Source organism: Mastigoproctus giganteus, chromosome 6 (assembly GCF_048544385.1).
Source record: "Mastigoproctus giganteus isolate SK-2022 chromosome 6, ASM4854438v1, whole genome shotgun sequence".
In the NCBI taxonomy this organism is placed as follows: domain Eukaryota; kingdom Metazoa; phylum Arthropoda; class Arachnida; order Uropygi; family Thelyphonidae; genus Mastigoproctus; species Mastigoproctus giganteus.
The window spans coordinates 58899251-58916651 of NC_143580.1; positions in this window are offsets into that span (position 1 = coordinate 58899251).

Below are 17401 nucleotides of genomic sequence, written 5' to 3' on the forward strand. Positions count from 1 at the left end.
CTTTTAGGTAATCTACGGCTGTGGCGAACGTATATTTTGAAAGCCTTAAAAACCCCAGCGGCTCACATCTGGTGAGTATGGGCTTGGAACACCCAGGGTCCTGAGCTGGATATCATTATTCTTTTCTTTCTTAGTGATTCCCTTCTACTTCTTACTCTCTCTCTCTCTCTCAGGGTAACTCAGATTTTTTTTTTTTTTTTTTTTTTTTGGCTGGTGCAGCATAAGCCTCAGGCTTCCTTGTATCATATGGCTAATAATAATAATAATAAATAAGGTTTGTGACCCCAGACCAACAGTAATTTCACTTTACGGATTTCAAGAGAATTTTAGGACTCAGGGGCAATTACACCACTGCATTTATAAATCCAGACTTTGGAGAGTAATGTATCTACAGATTATAATTAGTAAGGCATATGATGCAAGAAAGCAAAATTATATAGCCTATTAAGTATTATATAGCATTAACAGATATTAAGTTATTACTTAAAACTTTTAAGTATAAAAATCTGAATGGTTGATATTCTTAGATAATTACTTATAAAAAAAATTTTACGAGCTTTTACACAATCGTCTATAATTTCACTATAGCGCAATTCGCTGGAAACGTCATTTTCTATCGACGAAATATCAAAATGGTTAACCTGTTCTAGAAATATCGTTGACTGCATGTAAGTTTTTATAAGTTTAGTTTTGAAAACTCCTTTCATTAGTTGCTACAGTGAGTGGAAAAGTGAAAATTTTGAGAGTAATGTTAATATACCGACAATGTATAGTAAGAATGCCTTTTCTTAACAAAACATTATATCACTTATTGTGCTGTAAGCAATTTAGTTTATCTATTTCTCTTTAACTTTCTAATACCTATTTTCTGGTACAGCTTACAGAAAATAAGTAAGAAAGTTAAAGAGCAAATAAGTAAAAGGAAATGTAAACAATAATAAATTTAGATATATATGAAACTTTCCAGACAGAAATATCTCAAACATAGCTGCCACTTCTGTAACCATCTTTGAAGTCAGTTCAGACAGAAATTTGGCTGTGAAATGATCAAATCTTTGTCTGGCAAGTTGCATATTTAACTTTTTTTTTTTTTTTTTTTTTTTTCTGTCAACTGGACCGCCCAAGACATCCATCCACCTTGCTCCTTGCCCTAATGCCTCGCCTAACCCAATTCGAATATATTTTCCCAAGGCTGCTTTTCTCAAAAATTAGTCATGGGAAATGAACATTCGGTGAACAGCGGCATGTTGTAAAATTTCAAATCTCACCTAGGACTGCCGCTTATCCGGGTTTAGACCCTAACCTAGGCTTAAAGTGTCCGAGTTTAGAAGAAAATCTTTATTGTACAGTAAAGATACAGATACAATAATGTGCCCGCCACAGCCAGGAGGCCAGGGGCTTGACAATGATATAGGGTAATATAAAAATATGTACAGTATAAAAATTTGTACAGTATAAAAGATTACATAACAATTAAAAACGTAGCATTAGCCATTCAATAGATATGAGTATGTATATAGTTTTGAGGCAGACAGTACACCAAGGTATGTACACGTTCATATGTACAAAGCACATATTTAAGCATATTCACACAAGTCAGAATATTTCACAGTGCATTTCACATTTCATTTTATAGGAGATAGCAGATGGAGATATCAGTATGAGTCGACATCAAGGGCCAAACAAAAGGGGAACAAGTTCGGCCAACGAGCGCCTGTAATTGCGATCAGAAGCGAATTTCTGCAGGTCAACTCCGATCATTAGCAGGGCTTGTACTGTAGGAAGTACTTGTCCAGGTAGGAATCTGTCACTGATCTTCAGCCTGTTCCGTTGTAGCTGAAGAAGAGGGGTGGCTCGTAAGGACGGAAGTGGAACATGCCACTGGCATATATCCCAGAAGTCAGGGGAGTTGATTCTGCCAACCAGCATTTTGACTATGGCCACAGTTCTCCTCATGCTGATTATTTGAGGCAGCCGCGGGATTTGGAGTTGGTCGGCCATGCTGGTGGTCCTCTGCTGAGGGGGGAGTCGATGTTTGTGGGTTGCCCACTTCAATATCCAGTATTCACTGGCGAAGATGGGCTTCATGAGAGAAGGTACTGCGGATGCCCATATTTCAGAGGCATACAGAAAGGTAGGATACACAATGGTTTCCAGATATCTGATAGTGATTCTTGCGTCTGTGTTATGAAGAAGATGTTGACGGGCAATCCAGCGCATTCGGTTGATCTTGCGTAGAACAAATTCGATGTGACAGTTGAACCTAAGGTTTGGGTCGAAGGTTACACCGAGATCTTTGTGTTTAGTAACACTTGGAATAACTGCACCCTGCAGTGAGGGTTGTATGGATGTGGGACACTTCTTCAGAGAAAAAACCATAATAACGGATTTTTGGGGGTTCAGTTTGAGACCGAAATGGTTGAGATGGCTAGAGAAAGCTGTGATCTTATTACAGATTTCCGATGTGATCACTCCCCTGTCGGCTGATGGTGGTATTTCCGTTAGGAACTTTATATCGTCGGCGTAGGTAATGACATCATCTCTGTTACACACAAACGGAATGAGGAGGGCGGTAAAAAGTATCCCCGATAAAACGCCACCTTGCGGCACACCAGCATTGATGGATCAGGTATAGCAGAGCTTACGATGAGTGAGGTACACTGTTCTATTCCGGAGGAGCGAGTGCAGAAAAGCGAAAACGTCACCTTTGATCCGAAAGAAATTGGTTAGGAGATTCAGAAGGGCTGAGATGTTGAGGCTATCAAAAGCAGCTTCAATATCGGCATAAACAACCGCCATTTCTGATTTGGCCTCAAATGCATTTAAAATTTCCGTTTGGACTGCCAGAAGGTTGGAGACAGTTGATCTATTAGGGAGAACATAATGGAGTTGTTTTGATGATTGTGGAAGAAGATGGCGTGTTATATGCGGAAGAAGGACTTTTTCCAGTAGCTTTAGGAGCGTGGATGCAGTGGAAATCGGTCTATAGTGCTTCGGCTGGCTTGGTAGTTGAACTTTAGGTAGTGGGGCAAGACTGTATTTGCTCCAGGATGCAGGAAACACTCTATGAGAGAGGATGGAGTTGAACAAGTAGAGCAGAGGATCAAGGATATATGGACTGAGGCACTTTACGATGAAATGCGGGACTTTATCGATGCCAGCGGTGCATGACGGACGCAGCGAGTTGATGGTTTGACGAAGCTGCTGTCGATCGATTTGAATGGAAAACAGCTCATCATCTGGACTAGAAATGGGGTCTGGTTGGTAATCATATGGTTGTGTGATGTTGTCTTGGAATCTGTCTACATAGTTGATCCATTCAACTGGATTGAAATTGGAATCTGGTTCAGAGTTACGGGTATATGGCACTTTGCCTTTGGATAAGGTCTTGTCAGTATATTCTTTAATGGCTTGCGATTTCAGTCTGTTAAACAGTGCTCTAGCTTTGGAGTACTGAGTTCGGTCATATGCAGTACCAGACTGTTTCCATTGTTTATGGAGGGACTGTTTGCACTTGAAACTGAAATTTAGCTCCGAAGACCACCAAGCATTAGTTCTAGCGGAGATACTGACCTGTTTAGCTGCTGAGAACATGGTAAGAAAAAAATTAAGGGCGTTAGGACTCAAAAAAAAAAAAAAAAAAACAACCTCTGTGGACAGAATAAAAGTCATTGTTTCTTTCACCTCTTGGTGCTGACTGAGTTTCTACCCTTGAGGGGAGGAAGACACTAAATCTAAAGCTAAATTTATAGGTAGTAATTCAAATTTCGCGGAAATGGTGCATAATTCACGGTGACACGTTTATGCATGGCTGCACTAGAAGTGACTGCAATATTTTGGACCACTAAGTGGAAATATTTTGTTTTTCAAAATTTTATTAACGCATCAGTAAAGTAGAAAAAAATATAGAACAATACTATTTGCAATGACTTTGAAATATAAATCAATGAAAAATTATTGGAAATTTTGAATGCAAAATACTTTTTAAATTACGTTGTAACTAAAAAGGCTTTTTATTAAAATGTTATTCATTTTTTTTTTTTTTTTTTTTTGTCGTATGATGTGAGCAATAAACGAAAGAAGCAGGAAAAAACTATTGTGACCGGAAGATCCAAGCGGAGAGTATGGCAACCCCCCTAATATCCAAGCCCGAAGCGGGAATCGAACCCGCGATTTTCCCGTGGCCAGGCAAGCACTTTACCCACCCGGCTAGCCTATTCGACTGTTGTTTTTTTAAGTAGAATGACATAGACTAAGGCAATTTTTTGGGCTGATGCCTCATACTACGTGGAAGTTTCACTAGCAGACAGGTCAGTTGTTTGTTTGTTTGTTATTTGGTTTTTAGGAGCATTAGCAACTAAGGCCATATCGCTCAGTGGATATGCGGTGGTCATTCCCTGACCTTTCCGCATTCTCCGTATTTGGTGGGCGCGCGCTCGAATCCCAGTCTAATCAAGAAGCGTGTGCTACGCACTGCTGCTCCTACCCACTTGGCTACGGAGGCGCCAGACTGGTTAGTGCCTGTCTGCTAATAGCTACACTAATTAAAACGATGCCGATTTGTCCACTTCGGTGGTTCACTACATACAAATATGAGGCACAGACCTGTCTGCTAGTAAAATAAATATCACTAAAAAGCACTTCTTTTCTCTTTTTTTCCCCTCTTTTCTTTAACAAAACCTCTTTTCTTTAACTATTGTTTTGCAAGTCTAGAGGAAGGAAAAATAAGGTGATTGTAAGACCTGGTTATATAAAACGCTGGGCTATTTTTAAAAATTGTGCGAATTATTATTCAATATATTGCAGGGAACATTTTAAAAATAGCGCAGTGTTTCCTATAACCAGTTCTTACAGTCATCTTATTTTACCTTTCTCTAGATTTCAAGACGACATTATTCTTATTATTATTATTCTCATTAGCCATATGGTGCAAGGAAGCCTGAGGCTTATGCTGGACCAGCCAAATAAAGAAAAAAATTCTGAATTACCTTGAGAGAGAGAGAGAGAGAGAGAGAGAGAGAAATGATGATATCCAGCTCAAGGCCCTGGGTGTCCCATACTCACCAGATGTAAACCTCTGGGGTATCCACCAAGATATCGAAATTTCGTCAAAATTTGCCTCTAAATGGTTTGGTTATTGGAAAGTTTTCCGTAAAGTTTTCTCTCCAGGTTGTTCCAATAGAATAGAGGTAGTGAAATTTGCCTTTATCCAGCGGGTGGTTGATTGCTGGAACAAACTTCCATCTGTCGTTGTAGAAGTTGACGGCTTAAATAAATTTAAGGCAGAACCAGACAAACATTTGGAGCGAATGGACGGATGAAATGGGAAGAGTTTTTTTTTTTTTTTTTTTTTTTGGCTGATGCTGTATAAGCTGGCTTTCTTGCATCATGTGCCTCTATTAATGCTAATAAACTAGACCATTTTTTGCTTTTAAAAATTTACCTGGAGTGCCCATGCTGTTTCGTCTCATATTAGAATTAAATAAAAAGTGTTATAACTTAAGAGTAAAACAAATAATATACATATAGCATAAAATGCATATAACATGAAATAAAAATAGCATAGATATAAAATAAACAAAACTGTTATGTTTATTTTTCTTTAGATGTTTTGTCGACATTAACTGCGATTGTTTTGTCAACATTCGCAGTGAATGTTGTGCTAATTTTTTAATTTTTCACTCATGGCTCCCATGTTAATGGCAGCCATGACTGAAAAGTAAACTTGAAAATTAACTTGTTAATGTTAATTTTCATGACCAAATATTACTATGACTCTCATTAAAAGTATACAAATTAGAGACAAGAGTCTGAAGAGGCTAGCAATAGATCCTAATGTGGAGCTCATCTGGATTGATAGGAGTCGTGGTTTAGATTAGTGCTTGCGCGACCACATTTTAGGTTGATGCTTGAAGGGAATTTCAGATTGGCGTCCAGGGCTTAGGCATGTGATAGCATCCAGTGAAGAAAGGAACTGTCTCAGAGATGAAGGCGAGGGTAGGTGGATCGCTATGAGGGACTGTTCTGAGGGTAATTTGTGGAATCCTCAAACTACAGGTCTCTTAGAATGATGGTGTGGATATTAAGTTACTAGGAATATGGCTGTAATGATGAGACATTAGTCTTCAGTAAATGTCGGGAGTCTTTGTGCCCCAAAAGAACTGGTTAGGACTGACGTCCGGTGCACTGCACCACTGCACCGGACACCAACGTTCAAGGGACGCCTAAAAACCTGAAACTTACCTACACATATGAAAAAAATTTTAAAGGAGCAGCGCCAGATTTCAATTGGCACCCGGGCGCCAAATTGCGATTGACACCTTGGCGCCACATACCCTAGGAACGCCCCCTGCCTGCACTGTTCACTTGGATTGTTTTCTTTACCCAGTGGTCTTTAGGTAGGTATTTCATATCTGTAAAACAACGCGATTTTTGAGTACTGGTTGAAGGTCATAAAGCAGTTTTTAAATCTAGAAGCTCAGACACTTCAGCATGAATTTGGGAATGTCAAGCACGGTAGTGACAGCGGGTGATATTGTACAGAGAGCAAAAAAAAAAAAAAAAAAAAATCAAATTATTATTTTAGGATTGCCTGTAAATGAATACACCAACCCGTTGTGTCTGTAAATTGATGTGTTCTATGGTCGATTTGCCCGTTTTGCTGGACGAAAAAAAACCCAGTATCTGGGAAGAAAAACCTTGCTGTCTACGCCTGAGACCGACTAACTCAGCCACGGAGTGAAAAAGTCCACTAAAGTTTCTTGCTTCATCGACAGGATTCAAACCCGGGCCTTTTCCACCCGGTGTGGGTAGGATGGTGACGATACCACTGTGCTACGCCCGCAACTATACTGAGAGCAGTGATTATTATTATAGTTGCGGATTAACCGGGCGCTCTATGGCACTCACAAGTCTAAGTGAGTATTGTCACCATCCTCCACCGTCTGCGCGGTAGCACAATGGTATCGTCACCGGGTGGAAAACGCCTGGGTTCGAATCCCGTCGATGACGCGAGAAACTTAAACGGGCCTTTTTCACTCCGTGGCTGAATTAATCGGTCCCAGAGGCAGACATCAAGGATTTTCCCCCATGAAACTGGAATTTTTCTTCCAGTAAAACAGGCAAATCGACCAGAGAACACACGTATTTTACAGACATAATATATAAATGGGTATATGTAAGAAATTACGGATGGCTCTAATATAATAATTTGTATTTGTCACCATCTTCCAATCTGCACGGGTACCACAGTAGTATCGTCACCGTCCTCCCCACACCGGGTGGGAAACGCCCCCGTTCGAATCCTGTCGATGACGCGAGGAACCTTAATGGGCTTTTTTCACTCCGTGGCTGAGTTAGTCGGTCTCAGGGGTAGACATCAAGGATTCCCCCCCCCCAAGAAACTGGGATTTTTTCGTCCAGCAAAACAGGCAAATCGACCAGAGAACATGCGCAATTTACAGTCATAATACATACGACGGGTTTCCGAAAAGTATTCAAAGTATTCAAAGTATTTTATTATATTTTTTTGGCGGGCTCCAGGGTTTCCCCTATTCACCGCTGAAAGTAATCTATACATTGGGTACAATTTATAATGATTAATTGTACATACAAGTACAATGATTAGTTATACATAAAGAGTACAATGGTTAATTATACATAAAAAGACTATATACAATGGTGGTACATAAAAATTCTATATACAATGGTGGTACATAAAAAGACTATATACAATGGTGGTACATAAAAAGACTATATACAATGATGATACATAAATAAATACTGGGCTTCGGAGTCCAGCAGACTGATCAATACATCAGGTAAGAGTAATTCAAAGAAACAGTCTAGCATTTTACTGAACCTCAGGAGCAAGAATTCTTTTCCTCCGTTTAAACAATTTCTCTGCATAGGTGGAGAAGGCAGTATAATATTCGGAACAGTTAACCAATCTTGGCAGTTCGGAGCAGTCAAATACATTTGTGAGAATTTGAAAGTCCAGTCTTAAATCATCGTACAGAGGACAATGAAACACGAGGTGCTCGACAGTTTCTTGAGCACCACAACTACAGAGAGGAGTGTTACTTATTCCTAGTGAGAACAATTTAAAGTTGAGACTTCCATGACCGGTATATAAAAACGTAACATATAAACCAGGATTGAATCAGTCCATTTTCTTGTCGTAATCAACAACCTCGGGAAAAAACTTAAAGGTCTCCCTACCCAAAGTAGAGGTAGACCAGGTATTTTGCCATGCTCTACAACATTCATTTCTCATTCTTTTAATGTCTACCTTTTCTTGCAAGTCAGTATTATACGTTATACCATTTACAATCGCAGGAACATTTTTTCTTCTACAATATAAAAGATAGTGTAACGTTACTTCATATTGGATTGGCAGTCGATGACTGAGGACCTGGAGAGCAGCTGTAGAGGCAGTTCGACAAGCTCTACTTACAGCGAGAAGAAAGAATGTTTGTGCTTGTGTAAGATATTTTTGAACAGGGGAGTTACCGATTCTGTATCCCCAGGCCCCAGCAGCATAACACACAATTGGTATAAATATACAAGAGTAGTATAATTTAATGGAAGATTTCTTTACACCAAAAGTACTCCTGGTAATCTTAATAATTTTATAGGTCATAGCTTTTATTTTCTGAAGTACATATTTTGCGTGGTAATTAAAATTAAGACGGTCGTCAAGATAAATTCCTAAGTATTTATGCTGCCGAGTACTCCTAATCATTACTCCATTCAACTTAATAACAGGTGGTCTAGTCACATCAAGAGAGCCCTTTAGCAGCATTTGTTTTGTTTTATTAGTCGAGATTTGAAGTTTATGTGTTTGACACCAGATATCCAAGTCCTCTAGAACTTCATTTGCTCTGCATCTAGCTCCCGGCGGGAATTACCAAAAGTCAGAATAGCAAGGTCGTCTGCGTAAGCTATCTGAAGGATGTTGTCTCGATCAACCGCGAGCCACCCATCAAGGACCATGTTCCAGCACACAGGGCCAAGAACAGAGCCCTGAGGGCAGCCCCTAGAAACAGATCTGGAGACAGAGCAGAATCCTGAGGAAACTGTGATGCTACGAGAATCAAAGTAATTCGAAAGGAGACGGTAAATAGGAGCAGATACCCCAGCCTCTCTGGACCTCGCCAGGACACTTGGCCACCAAATAGTGTCAAATGCCCCTTGGAAATCAACAAAGAGACCGAGGACATATTTAGAATTGGAATTTTGAACAGAACTCAAGATCTGACAAATAGCATCAACAGAAGACCTTCCACGTGTAAAGCCAAACTGAAGTGGGGAACTTAGGTTTCTGTCTAAATAATAATTTAGAAGACGAGAAACAATTAATTTTTCCAAGACTTTGCCAAGGATGGGCAGTAGTGCAATGGGCCTGTAAGAGGCCGGATCATTGGAGGGTTTGTCAAAGGACTTAAGCAGGAGTTTAAGTCTAGCCTGTTTCCAAGCCAGCGGGAATAATCCTGAAGACAGACAAGCATTCAAAAGATTTAATATAATTAATGGACAATTTTTCCAAAATCTTTTAAGTACAGAAACCTCAAGGAGATCCTGTCCAGGACATTTACCATCCCTTAAGGTTGAGATAGCAGATTCCAACTCCGTATCCGTAAATGGAGCTTCGGTTCGGGGCCCTTGGTAAGATAAATGATCTAATCTCATTGTAGTTTGGATGGTGTTTTCACAAGAAGCAGTGTCCTCATGGAGCAAGCCGTCCAAGATAGCATTTATGGACAAACTCCAGTCCAGGGTTTCGTTACCGTTTACAATAATAGAAGAAAGAACATCGCCGGGATGAACCTTGTTAGTAACAAGTTTGTAGGGTAATCCCCACGGATCTTCATTTATGTTATGCTGAACAAACCTTGCCCAGGCAAGTTTCTTCTCTTGGAAAATGGTATTGAAATAACTCCTTCTATTGGATTTATACAACTCGCCAAGTCTGTCAATCTCATCTCTGGGCCTGTTAGCTCTCTTTGCTCTCTGAAAATTACGACGAGCATTTTGTAAGTTTCTTCTGAGAATTGTGAGATTTGGGGTCCACCATGAAACACTATTCATTTTTCGTTTTTTCTTTTTTAGAGTGGACTCACAGACGGTGGTTAGAATCTCTTGAACTCTAGAAACCTGCATATCAGCAGGAAGCGAACCAAGTTGGACGATTATTTCTTCTGAAGTAAGCTCTTGAGCCTTTACATCAAAGATATTCCAATCGATGTGTTTTGTCTTAAACCGCGGGAAGTCAAAACAGCACCTAACAACCCTAGGATTGTTGTTTGGACTGATCATAAACGTGATGACATTGTGGTCGCTCGAGCACCACGAAGTATGGCTAAGCCAGTTGGAAATGCTATAACCAAGAGTAGAGTTTGAAAGGGTAATGTCAATATAAGATTGATCCAGAGAAGAAACAAAAGTAGGCGGATGGCCCGGGGTATTCCACAGAGCGAGGTTATTAGACTGAATAAGCTCCTCCAAAAGCTCACCTTTAGAGTCTGTAGTAGGACTATTCCAAAGCTGGGAGTGAGCATTAGCATCCATCATAAAAATGATGGGAAAACCAGTTAAACGGATCAAAACGTCTTCCATGTAATTTAGAAATGGCTCTATGGCCTGCCCAGCCTGACTACATTGAGCATACAGAGAAACCACATAAATTTTTCCAAAACGGCCTTCCAAGCATGCGCATGCGGCATGTGTGGTGCAAAGACTAGAAATTTTTGTTACAGTAATGAAGGGGTCGGCAACAACCAGAGCCGCCCAAACCCTGGTGGCGTTACCACGGTCACCGACCGTAACAGGGTTTGAAGTAATAATACGACAGCTGAGAGGGAGGCCCTTGACCACACCCTTATAAGAATACAGTTCTTGTAACCCTAAAAGTTGAAATTTGTGTTGGACCATTAACTTAGAAAGATCACTTAAAACCGATGAAGATCGCTGACAATTTAACTGTAAAGTATATATACAAGACATTTCAGAGTTAGGTAAAGTCGGTCAGAATTTTTGTTACCTCTTGGGCTTTCACAAATTCAGGGCACTTAACGTCCTTGAAGGAATGGTCCGCATTCTTCTTCTTAAGCCGACAATTTGGGCAAACAACAGGTTCCTCCATTTTAGGACAGTCTTGAATTTGATGACCCAGGTCACCGCAATGTCCGCAGGTAAACTCGGACTGGTGGCAGTTTTTAGCCGAGTGTCTGTAGCCAAGACATTTAAAACAGCGTGATGCTGTGAAAAAATCCTTCATACCATGGACGGACCATCCGACAAAAACCTTGCAATTTGAAGCCAAAAACGCTTTCCTAATTTTATTTGGGATCTCAAGAACCCAATGTTGATTGTTTTTGTTCCGAGACCTGATTTTAAAGCGAACCTTAACAGACTCGAAATCTTCCTGGGAAATCCCATGATCCACAAGGTTTTTATTGAATACGTCCTCCAGAAAATCAGAGTCATTGACATCTTTAGGTATGTCATATATTATGACAGTGGGATTTAATTTTTTAGGGGAATCCACAGAGAATTTTAACTCCTTGAACTTAGGGCAGGATTTAAGTTTATTTAGATCCTTGCTGTTGTCAGTTTCGATTAGAACTCCCTTTTCTCTTATTTTTCTTATTGATTTAATCTTTAATTTTTTAAATTCAGGTTTAAGACTTTTAGAAATTTCAGCTTTAACTTCCTCACTAGTTTTACAATTACTATCTGCATTTGCTTTAACTATGAGTACGTGCTTTGTTTGGACGTCCGATAAGTTAACAATACTCTGAGATTGTTTGCCAGCGCCTAAGGCAACCACACCCGAATAGGTGGGAGCCGGAACGGTTGGCAAGACATTTTGTTGTTTCCTCTGAATTTTAAAATCATTTAATTTTGTTCTTAACTTTTCATTCTCTATAGTTAGATCTATCACTAACCTTTCCATATTGTTCCAATTTTTGGACATCTCGACAAACATAAGAGGTGTCACAGTAGAGCTCTCGATAAAAACATCAAGCATATTTGCTTTCAATCCAAAAAGATAGTCCAGAATAGCTGAGCTACCAGTTTGTTCACAATCTTGAAAATCATTAAACGTATTAGTAGAGTTTAAAGGTCCTTTTATAGGGGGAAATTTGTCTTCCAGTGTTTTTTCCATCATAGCTGGAGGTTCCTTGAAACTGGTGTCTGCAACTTCAGAGAAAGTCAATTCACCAGACAACTCGGCTATTGAAACACTATAATCCGACATTTTGGACGACAGAAATTTGTATGGGGGAGGATCGTAAAGCTTTCCAGGAACACGAAGCCACCTTTTCCATTTGGCACTTTGCAAGGGCTTTGTGACTGACGCTGTATGTCGTTTCGCCCTACGGCGAGACGTCACTTTAAGAAACTTCACCTGAGGGGGGGGGGATTATCACTCCCCTCTGACCTTGATTCGGGCTGCAATCCAGTAGGCAGAAATCCGAACTGCTGAAAACGACGATCTTCTACTGCAGAACGTGCTTGGTTCGATTAAACTTACACACAATTTGAAAGCGTTAGAATAATCGGATCCGGGATATACTCACCTCGGGAGAGGTAGAACCATTTGGCCGTTGCACTGTAACATGTGAGAACCTTTTAACATTCACTTATAACATAAAAATCGAGTGACAATCAGGAGCACTTAAAACAACCGCTTCACCGTGTCCGCGCCACCTAGCGTCCTCTGTCTTCCGAAAAGTAAGGTAACATATTTTTTTTCTTAATAATGGGAATAAGATGAAACACAGTGGACAGATATACCCATTAATAACGTTAAAAAAGACCGCCAGTGCAGTGTTGCGGTACTGTCGCCTCACAGCAGGTTCCAGTTGCAAAATGGCGGCTACCGTGAGAGTGTGGTCCAAAATAGGTGTTCGTGAAGTTATTTGCTTTTTGCAAGCAAAAGGGTCTTCACCAAGTGACATTCACCGTGAACTGGTTGCTGTGTATGGCGAAAAGGTGATGACAAAGAAGCAGGTGGTTTTTGGTGCAATGAATTTAAAGCGCGTCGTGTTGACATTGAAGATCGACATTCGATGGCAGACTTTCAGTCATGATCACAGTATTCTAGAATTGCCAAGGCGTTCTGTTGGTGGATTTCTTGCCGAAGGAGGAACAATCAATGCACAGCTTTACTGTGCAACGTCGGAAAAACTGAAAGCCAACATTCGACGCAAACGTCCAGGACTCCTGACAAGCGGCGTGATTTTGTTGAACGACAACGCAACTCCGCACACTGCCCAAACCACTCGTGAGTGGTTGCGCCATAATCGTTGGAAAAACTCTGTCACATCCTCCCTACAGCCCAGACTTAACGTCTTGAGACTTCCATTTGTTCGGCCCTCTGAAAAAACACCTTTCAGAAAGCATTTCACTACGGATGAGCAGGTTCATCAGGCAGTGCGATGTTGGTTACTGTTTGTGGGCAGGACTCCTTCAGTACTGGTATTGGTAAACTGATCCGTCGTTCGGACAAGTGCATCAATAAAACTGGAGACTTTGTGGAGAAATAGTGCATGTTCACTTATTTCTTGGTTTGTAATTTCAACTTCGTATTATTAAACGTCATCGAGAGAAAAAATGTGTTACCTTATTTTTCAGAAACCCCTCGTATATGGGTATATGTAAGAGATTATGGGTGGCCCTAATATAATAATTTGAATTTTTTTTTTTTTTTTGTCACCAACCTTCCCACACCGGGTGGAAAAGGCCCGGGTTCGAATCCCGTCGACGACGCGCGGAACTTTAGTGGGCTTTTTTCACTCCGGGGCTGTTAGTCGGTCTCAGGCGTTTTTTCGTCCAGAAGACAGGCAAATCGATCAGAAAACACGCGCAATATACACACATAATATATAAATGGGTATATGTAAGAAATTACGGATGGCCCTAATATAATAATTTGTATTTGATACTATCCTCCAGTCTGCACGGGTACAAGGTTTTTCCCCCCAGAAACTATGGTTTTTCTTCCAGCAAAACAGGCAAATCGTCCAGAGAACTCTCGCAATTTACAGACAAAAATACGGATTTATGTAATGAATTACGGGTGACCCTAATATAATATTTTTTTTGGTTTCCACTCATTCATCTATAATATTTATCTGCTTGCTGTATATTATTATGATTTATTGTATGATGTGATAATAACAATACAGTGCACGAATACAGCATAGAACATTATCACAAAATAAACTTTTATCGTCCTCCTTTCCTCTTCTTCTGCCCTTTCATTCACCTGGTCCTCAAATTCATTGGCATAGAAGAAGTTACAATGTTTTATTTACTACGCTGAAGAAATAGCTAATAGGGATCAGAAACACATAGGACTAGAATTTTTTAAAAGAAATTTAATAAGACAGTTGGTGAATTTTACTTACTGTAATTATTTCCCTCAAAAATTTGCTTTTCCTGCCTTTGCCTCCGTAAACGTTTTCACTAGTTCTTTTAAATCCATGCCATATGCCATTTGTTCTTCAATAGAAATTGTAGCTAGCCAACAGAGTCGGTCCGTGCTCATTGCTGATCTTAGATAAGTTTTAATGAATTTAAGTTTAGAAAACTCCACTCGCTGCTTGCAACGGTAACTGGCAGAGTTAGAAGAATTCTAAGAGCAATTAAAATATTTGGCATGGAGTCTTCTAATTTATTGGAAAAAATGAATTCAATAATATATTTTGGAGAACTACGTGCCGTAATTTTCCCCTCGTCTTTCAACTTTCAATTCGTCTCAAAAAAAAAAAAAAAAAAAACCTTTGTTCGGATGCGCCCCTACGACCTTTCCCTAGGCGACCGCCTAAGTTCGCCTAATGGACGGGCTGGCTCTGCACGTGGGTAGAATGGAGTAACTTTCCGGGCGACCCTAATAAATAGTTTTTGAACTCTCAGAAATATTGCATTCTGTAGTAATCATACTCACTTTAATACGTCTGTCCTGTATTAGCAAGTTTTTAATTTTTTTAGCGCATTTCTGGAGTTGTCTTTTGTTTGTCGTCCTGAGAGGAGCTCATCTTCTATGGATTGTCGAGCCTGTTTAAACTTTTTAGATCAAATATTTATCTGATATTCAGAAGGGACAACATTACCACGTACTACTCTCAGATGTCCATGAATAACTATAGATTTATTACTTTAAAAAAAATTGATCATGGCCCAATGTTTCAAATTCGTGACTTGTTTTCCCTTGGGTTGACTGCATTAAATTTCTTCTTCCCTTCCGTAGTACTTGATTATTTCTAAAGGTTACAACCAAAAAATCTTTACTTAAGGTATCTTTACTGATGAGAGTAGATTCAGTCTCAACAGCGATTTTGGACGTCAGCTACTCTGGCGAGAGGTTGGCACACGGTATCACCCCGCAAACATCACTGAAAGGGATCGATATGGCGGTCGAGGTGTTCTCGTCTGGGGGGGCGTTAGCTTGGATGGACGTACACAACTCCAGATACTGGAAGGCGGTACTGTAATCGGTGCACGCTATTTTAATGACGTAATCCTTCTCCATGTGCGTCTGTTCCAAAGTGCCATTGGCCCCGAGTTCTTGTTTATGAATGACATGTAGACACGTAGACATGTATAGTATCTTATGTGGGACGGCACCTGAACGTCAGCTCAACTCCGCCTTTGTACACTGTGATGATTACAGATCACTGTAGAAGGCCAGAAATGTGTGTAATGTTATGTTTGTGCAGTGTGTGTGTGTGTGGTTGTGTTGTTTAGTTGTTTCTAGCCTCTTTTTCACCAGGCAGGTGATCACCTGGAAAACCTGCCCAATGTCCGTCTACACCACGGGGGGGGTGGGCTACAACTACGTATGTACTGTGGCGGACCTCGAGCAGCTCATACTGAATGCTCAAAAGGAGTTTGGGATATTCAAAGACAAAAAGAAATGTAATAAAATAAATAATAATGAGTAAAAAAATGATAAATAATTAAAATAACAAAATAGAAACATCCAAAGTCCACTGGTTAAGTGCAAAACTAGTGGATGCTACGATCCCATACCTAGGGAACCCAAACCCAGGCACGAGCAAAATCCCGCCTCAAGCGAAGGGCAAGAGGTCAGGAAAAAGAAATCCGGCACCCATAGGCCAGCAGTTCGGGTCTGCAGAAGGCGAACAGTACAGGGATAAAATGTAGAAAGAAAAATACGATACGGTTACAAGAACACAAGTAGAATATTGATCACACAGACTTGAGATGACTGTAATATTTGGTTTCTTGTTTAATATGACAATGGCTGATTTAGGATCAGGAATTGAATAAGGACAAAACGGGAGGCCAAAGAGAATCCCGTAACTTTTGAATATGACTGTTTTGAGAAATAAGGCTCCTGTATGCATATTAAGTCCAGATGGTGTTCTTGACTGACAATTCTTAATTCATCTGTGAGATCTGTGTGCATTTATTTGTAATATTTCAATTGGATTTATTACTGTATTGCTGTTTATATCCGTAAAGTTGCCGTTGGAAATAGTCGTATTATTCATTTATTAGTTTCGTACGAGCTATCTCATGAGCCCGTAAGTATTCAGGGCACTGAGTATCCCTGACCGAATGGTTGTAATTTCTCTTCCTTCTTTTGCAGTTGATGCATTTGGGTGGTTCAACTTTGTGCGGGCAATCTGCAAAAAGTGTCCACCATTTTCACAGTGGCTGCAGGATGTTGAGTTTTGGGAGCAATGATGAGAACAGTGTACCTACCCCAAGCATTTAAAGCATTTGGTTATAACAGTGAACCTCCGATATTTGTGTGCATTATGCACTAAGTATATTCTATCATTACTCTGCAAGCGCTTGAGAATTCTCGGAGAGAAACCAATTACCCAATTCACAGTTTACTTTGATTTTGATGCTGTATTAATACGGAAAGATGTTTATTGTGCAACTTCTTCATGAGAAAAGCTATAGTCTCTGAGGTTCTTGTAGAAAAGGTCAGTCACTATATCTTCTTTCTTCGTTTCTTTTGGAACCTCATAAATGAGCAGAGTTGGATTTGAAAGTTTGGGTTTATCGGTAGAGATTCCTATATTAGAGAAGGAAGATGAAGAAGCAATCTTTTCAAGATCTTTTTGGGATGCAGTTTCTATCAGTAGTCCTTTGTTGCGGATGAAACGAAGAGTTTTAATTCTTACATCTTTATACTCATGTTTTAATGTTTCAGGTACAGTGTCTTTGATTTCCTGTGTTTATGGATGATAATGCTACATCCCATCGCACTGCAGTTGTTCGTATGCTTTTGGAAAGTGAGGGCATTGTTCGTATGGATTGGCCTACCCGATCTAAATCCCATCGAACACATACGGGACGCTCTGGGGAAACGCCTAGGGGCATGTCCACACCCACCAGAAAATGTTCACCAGCT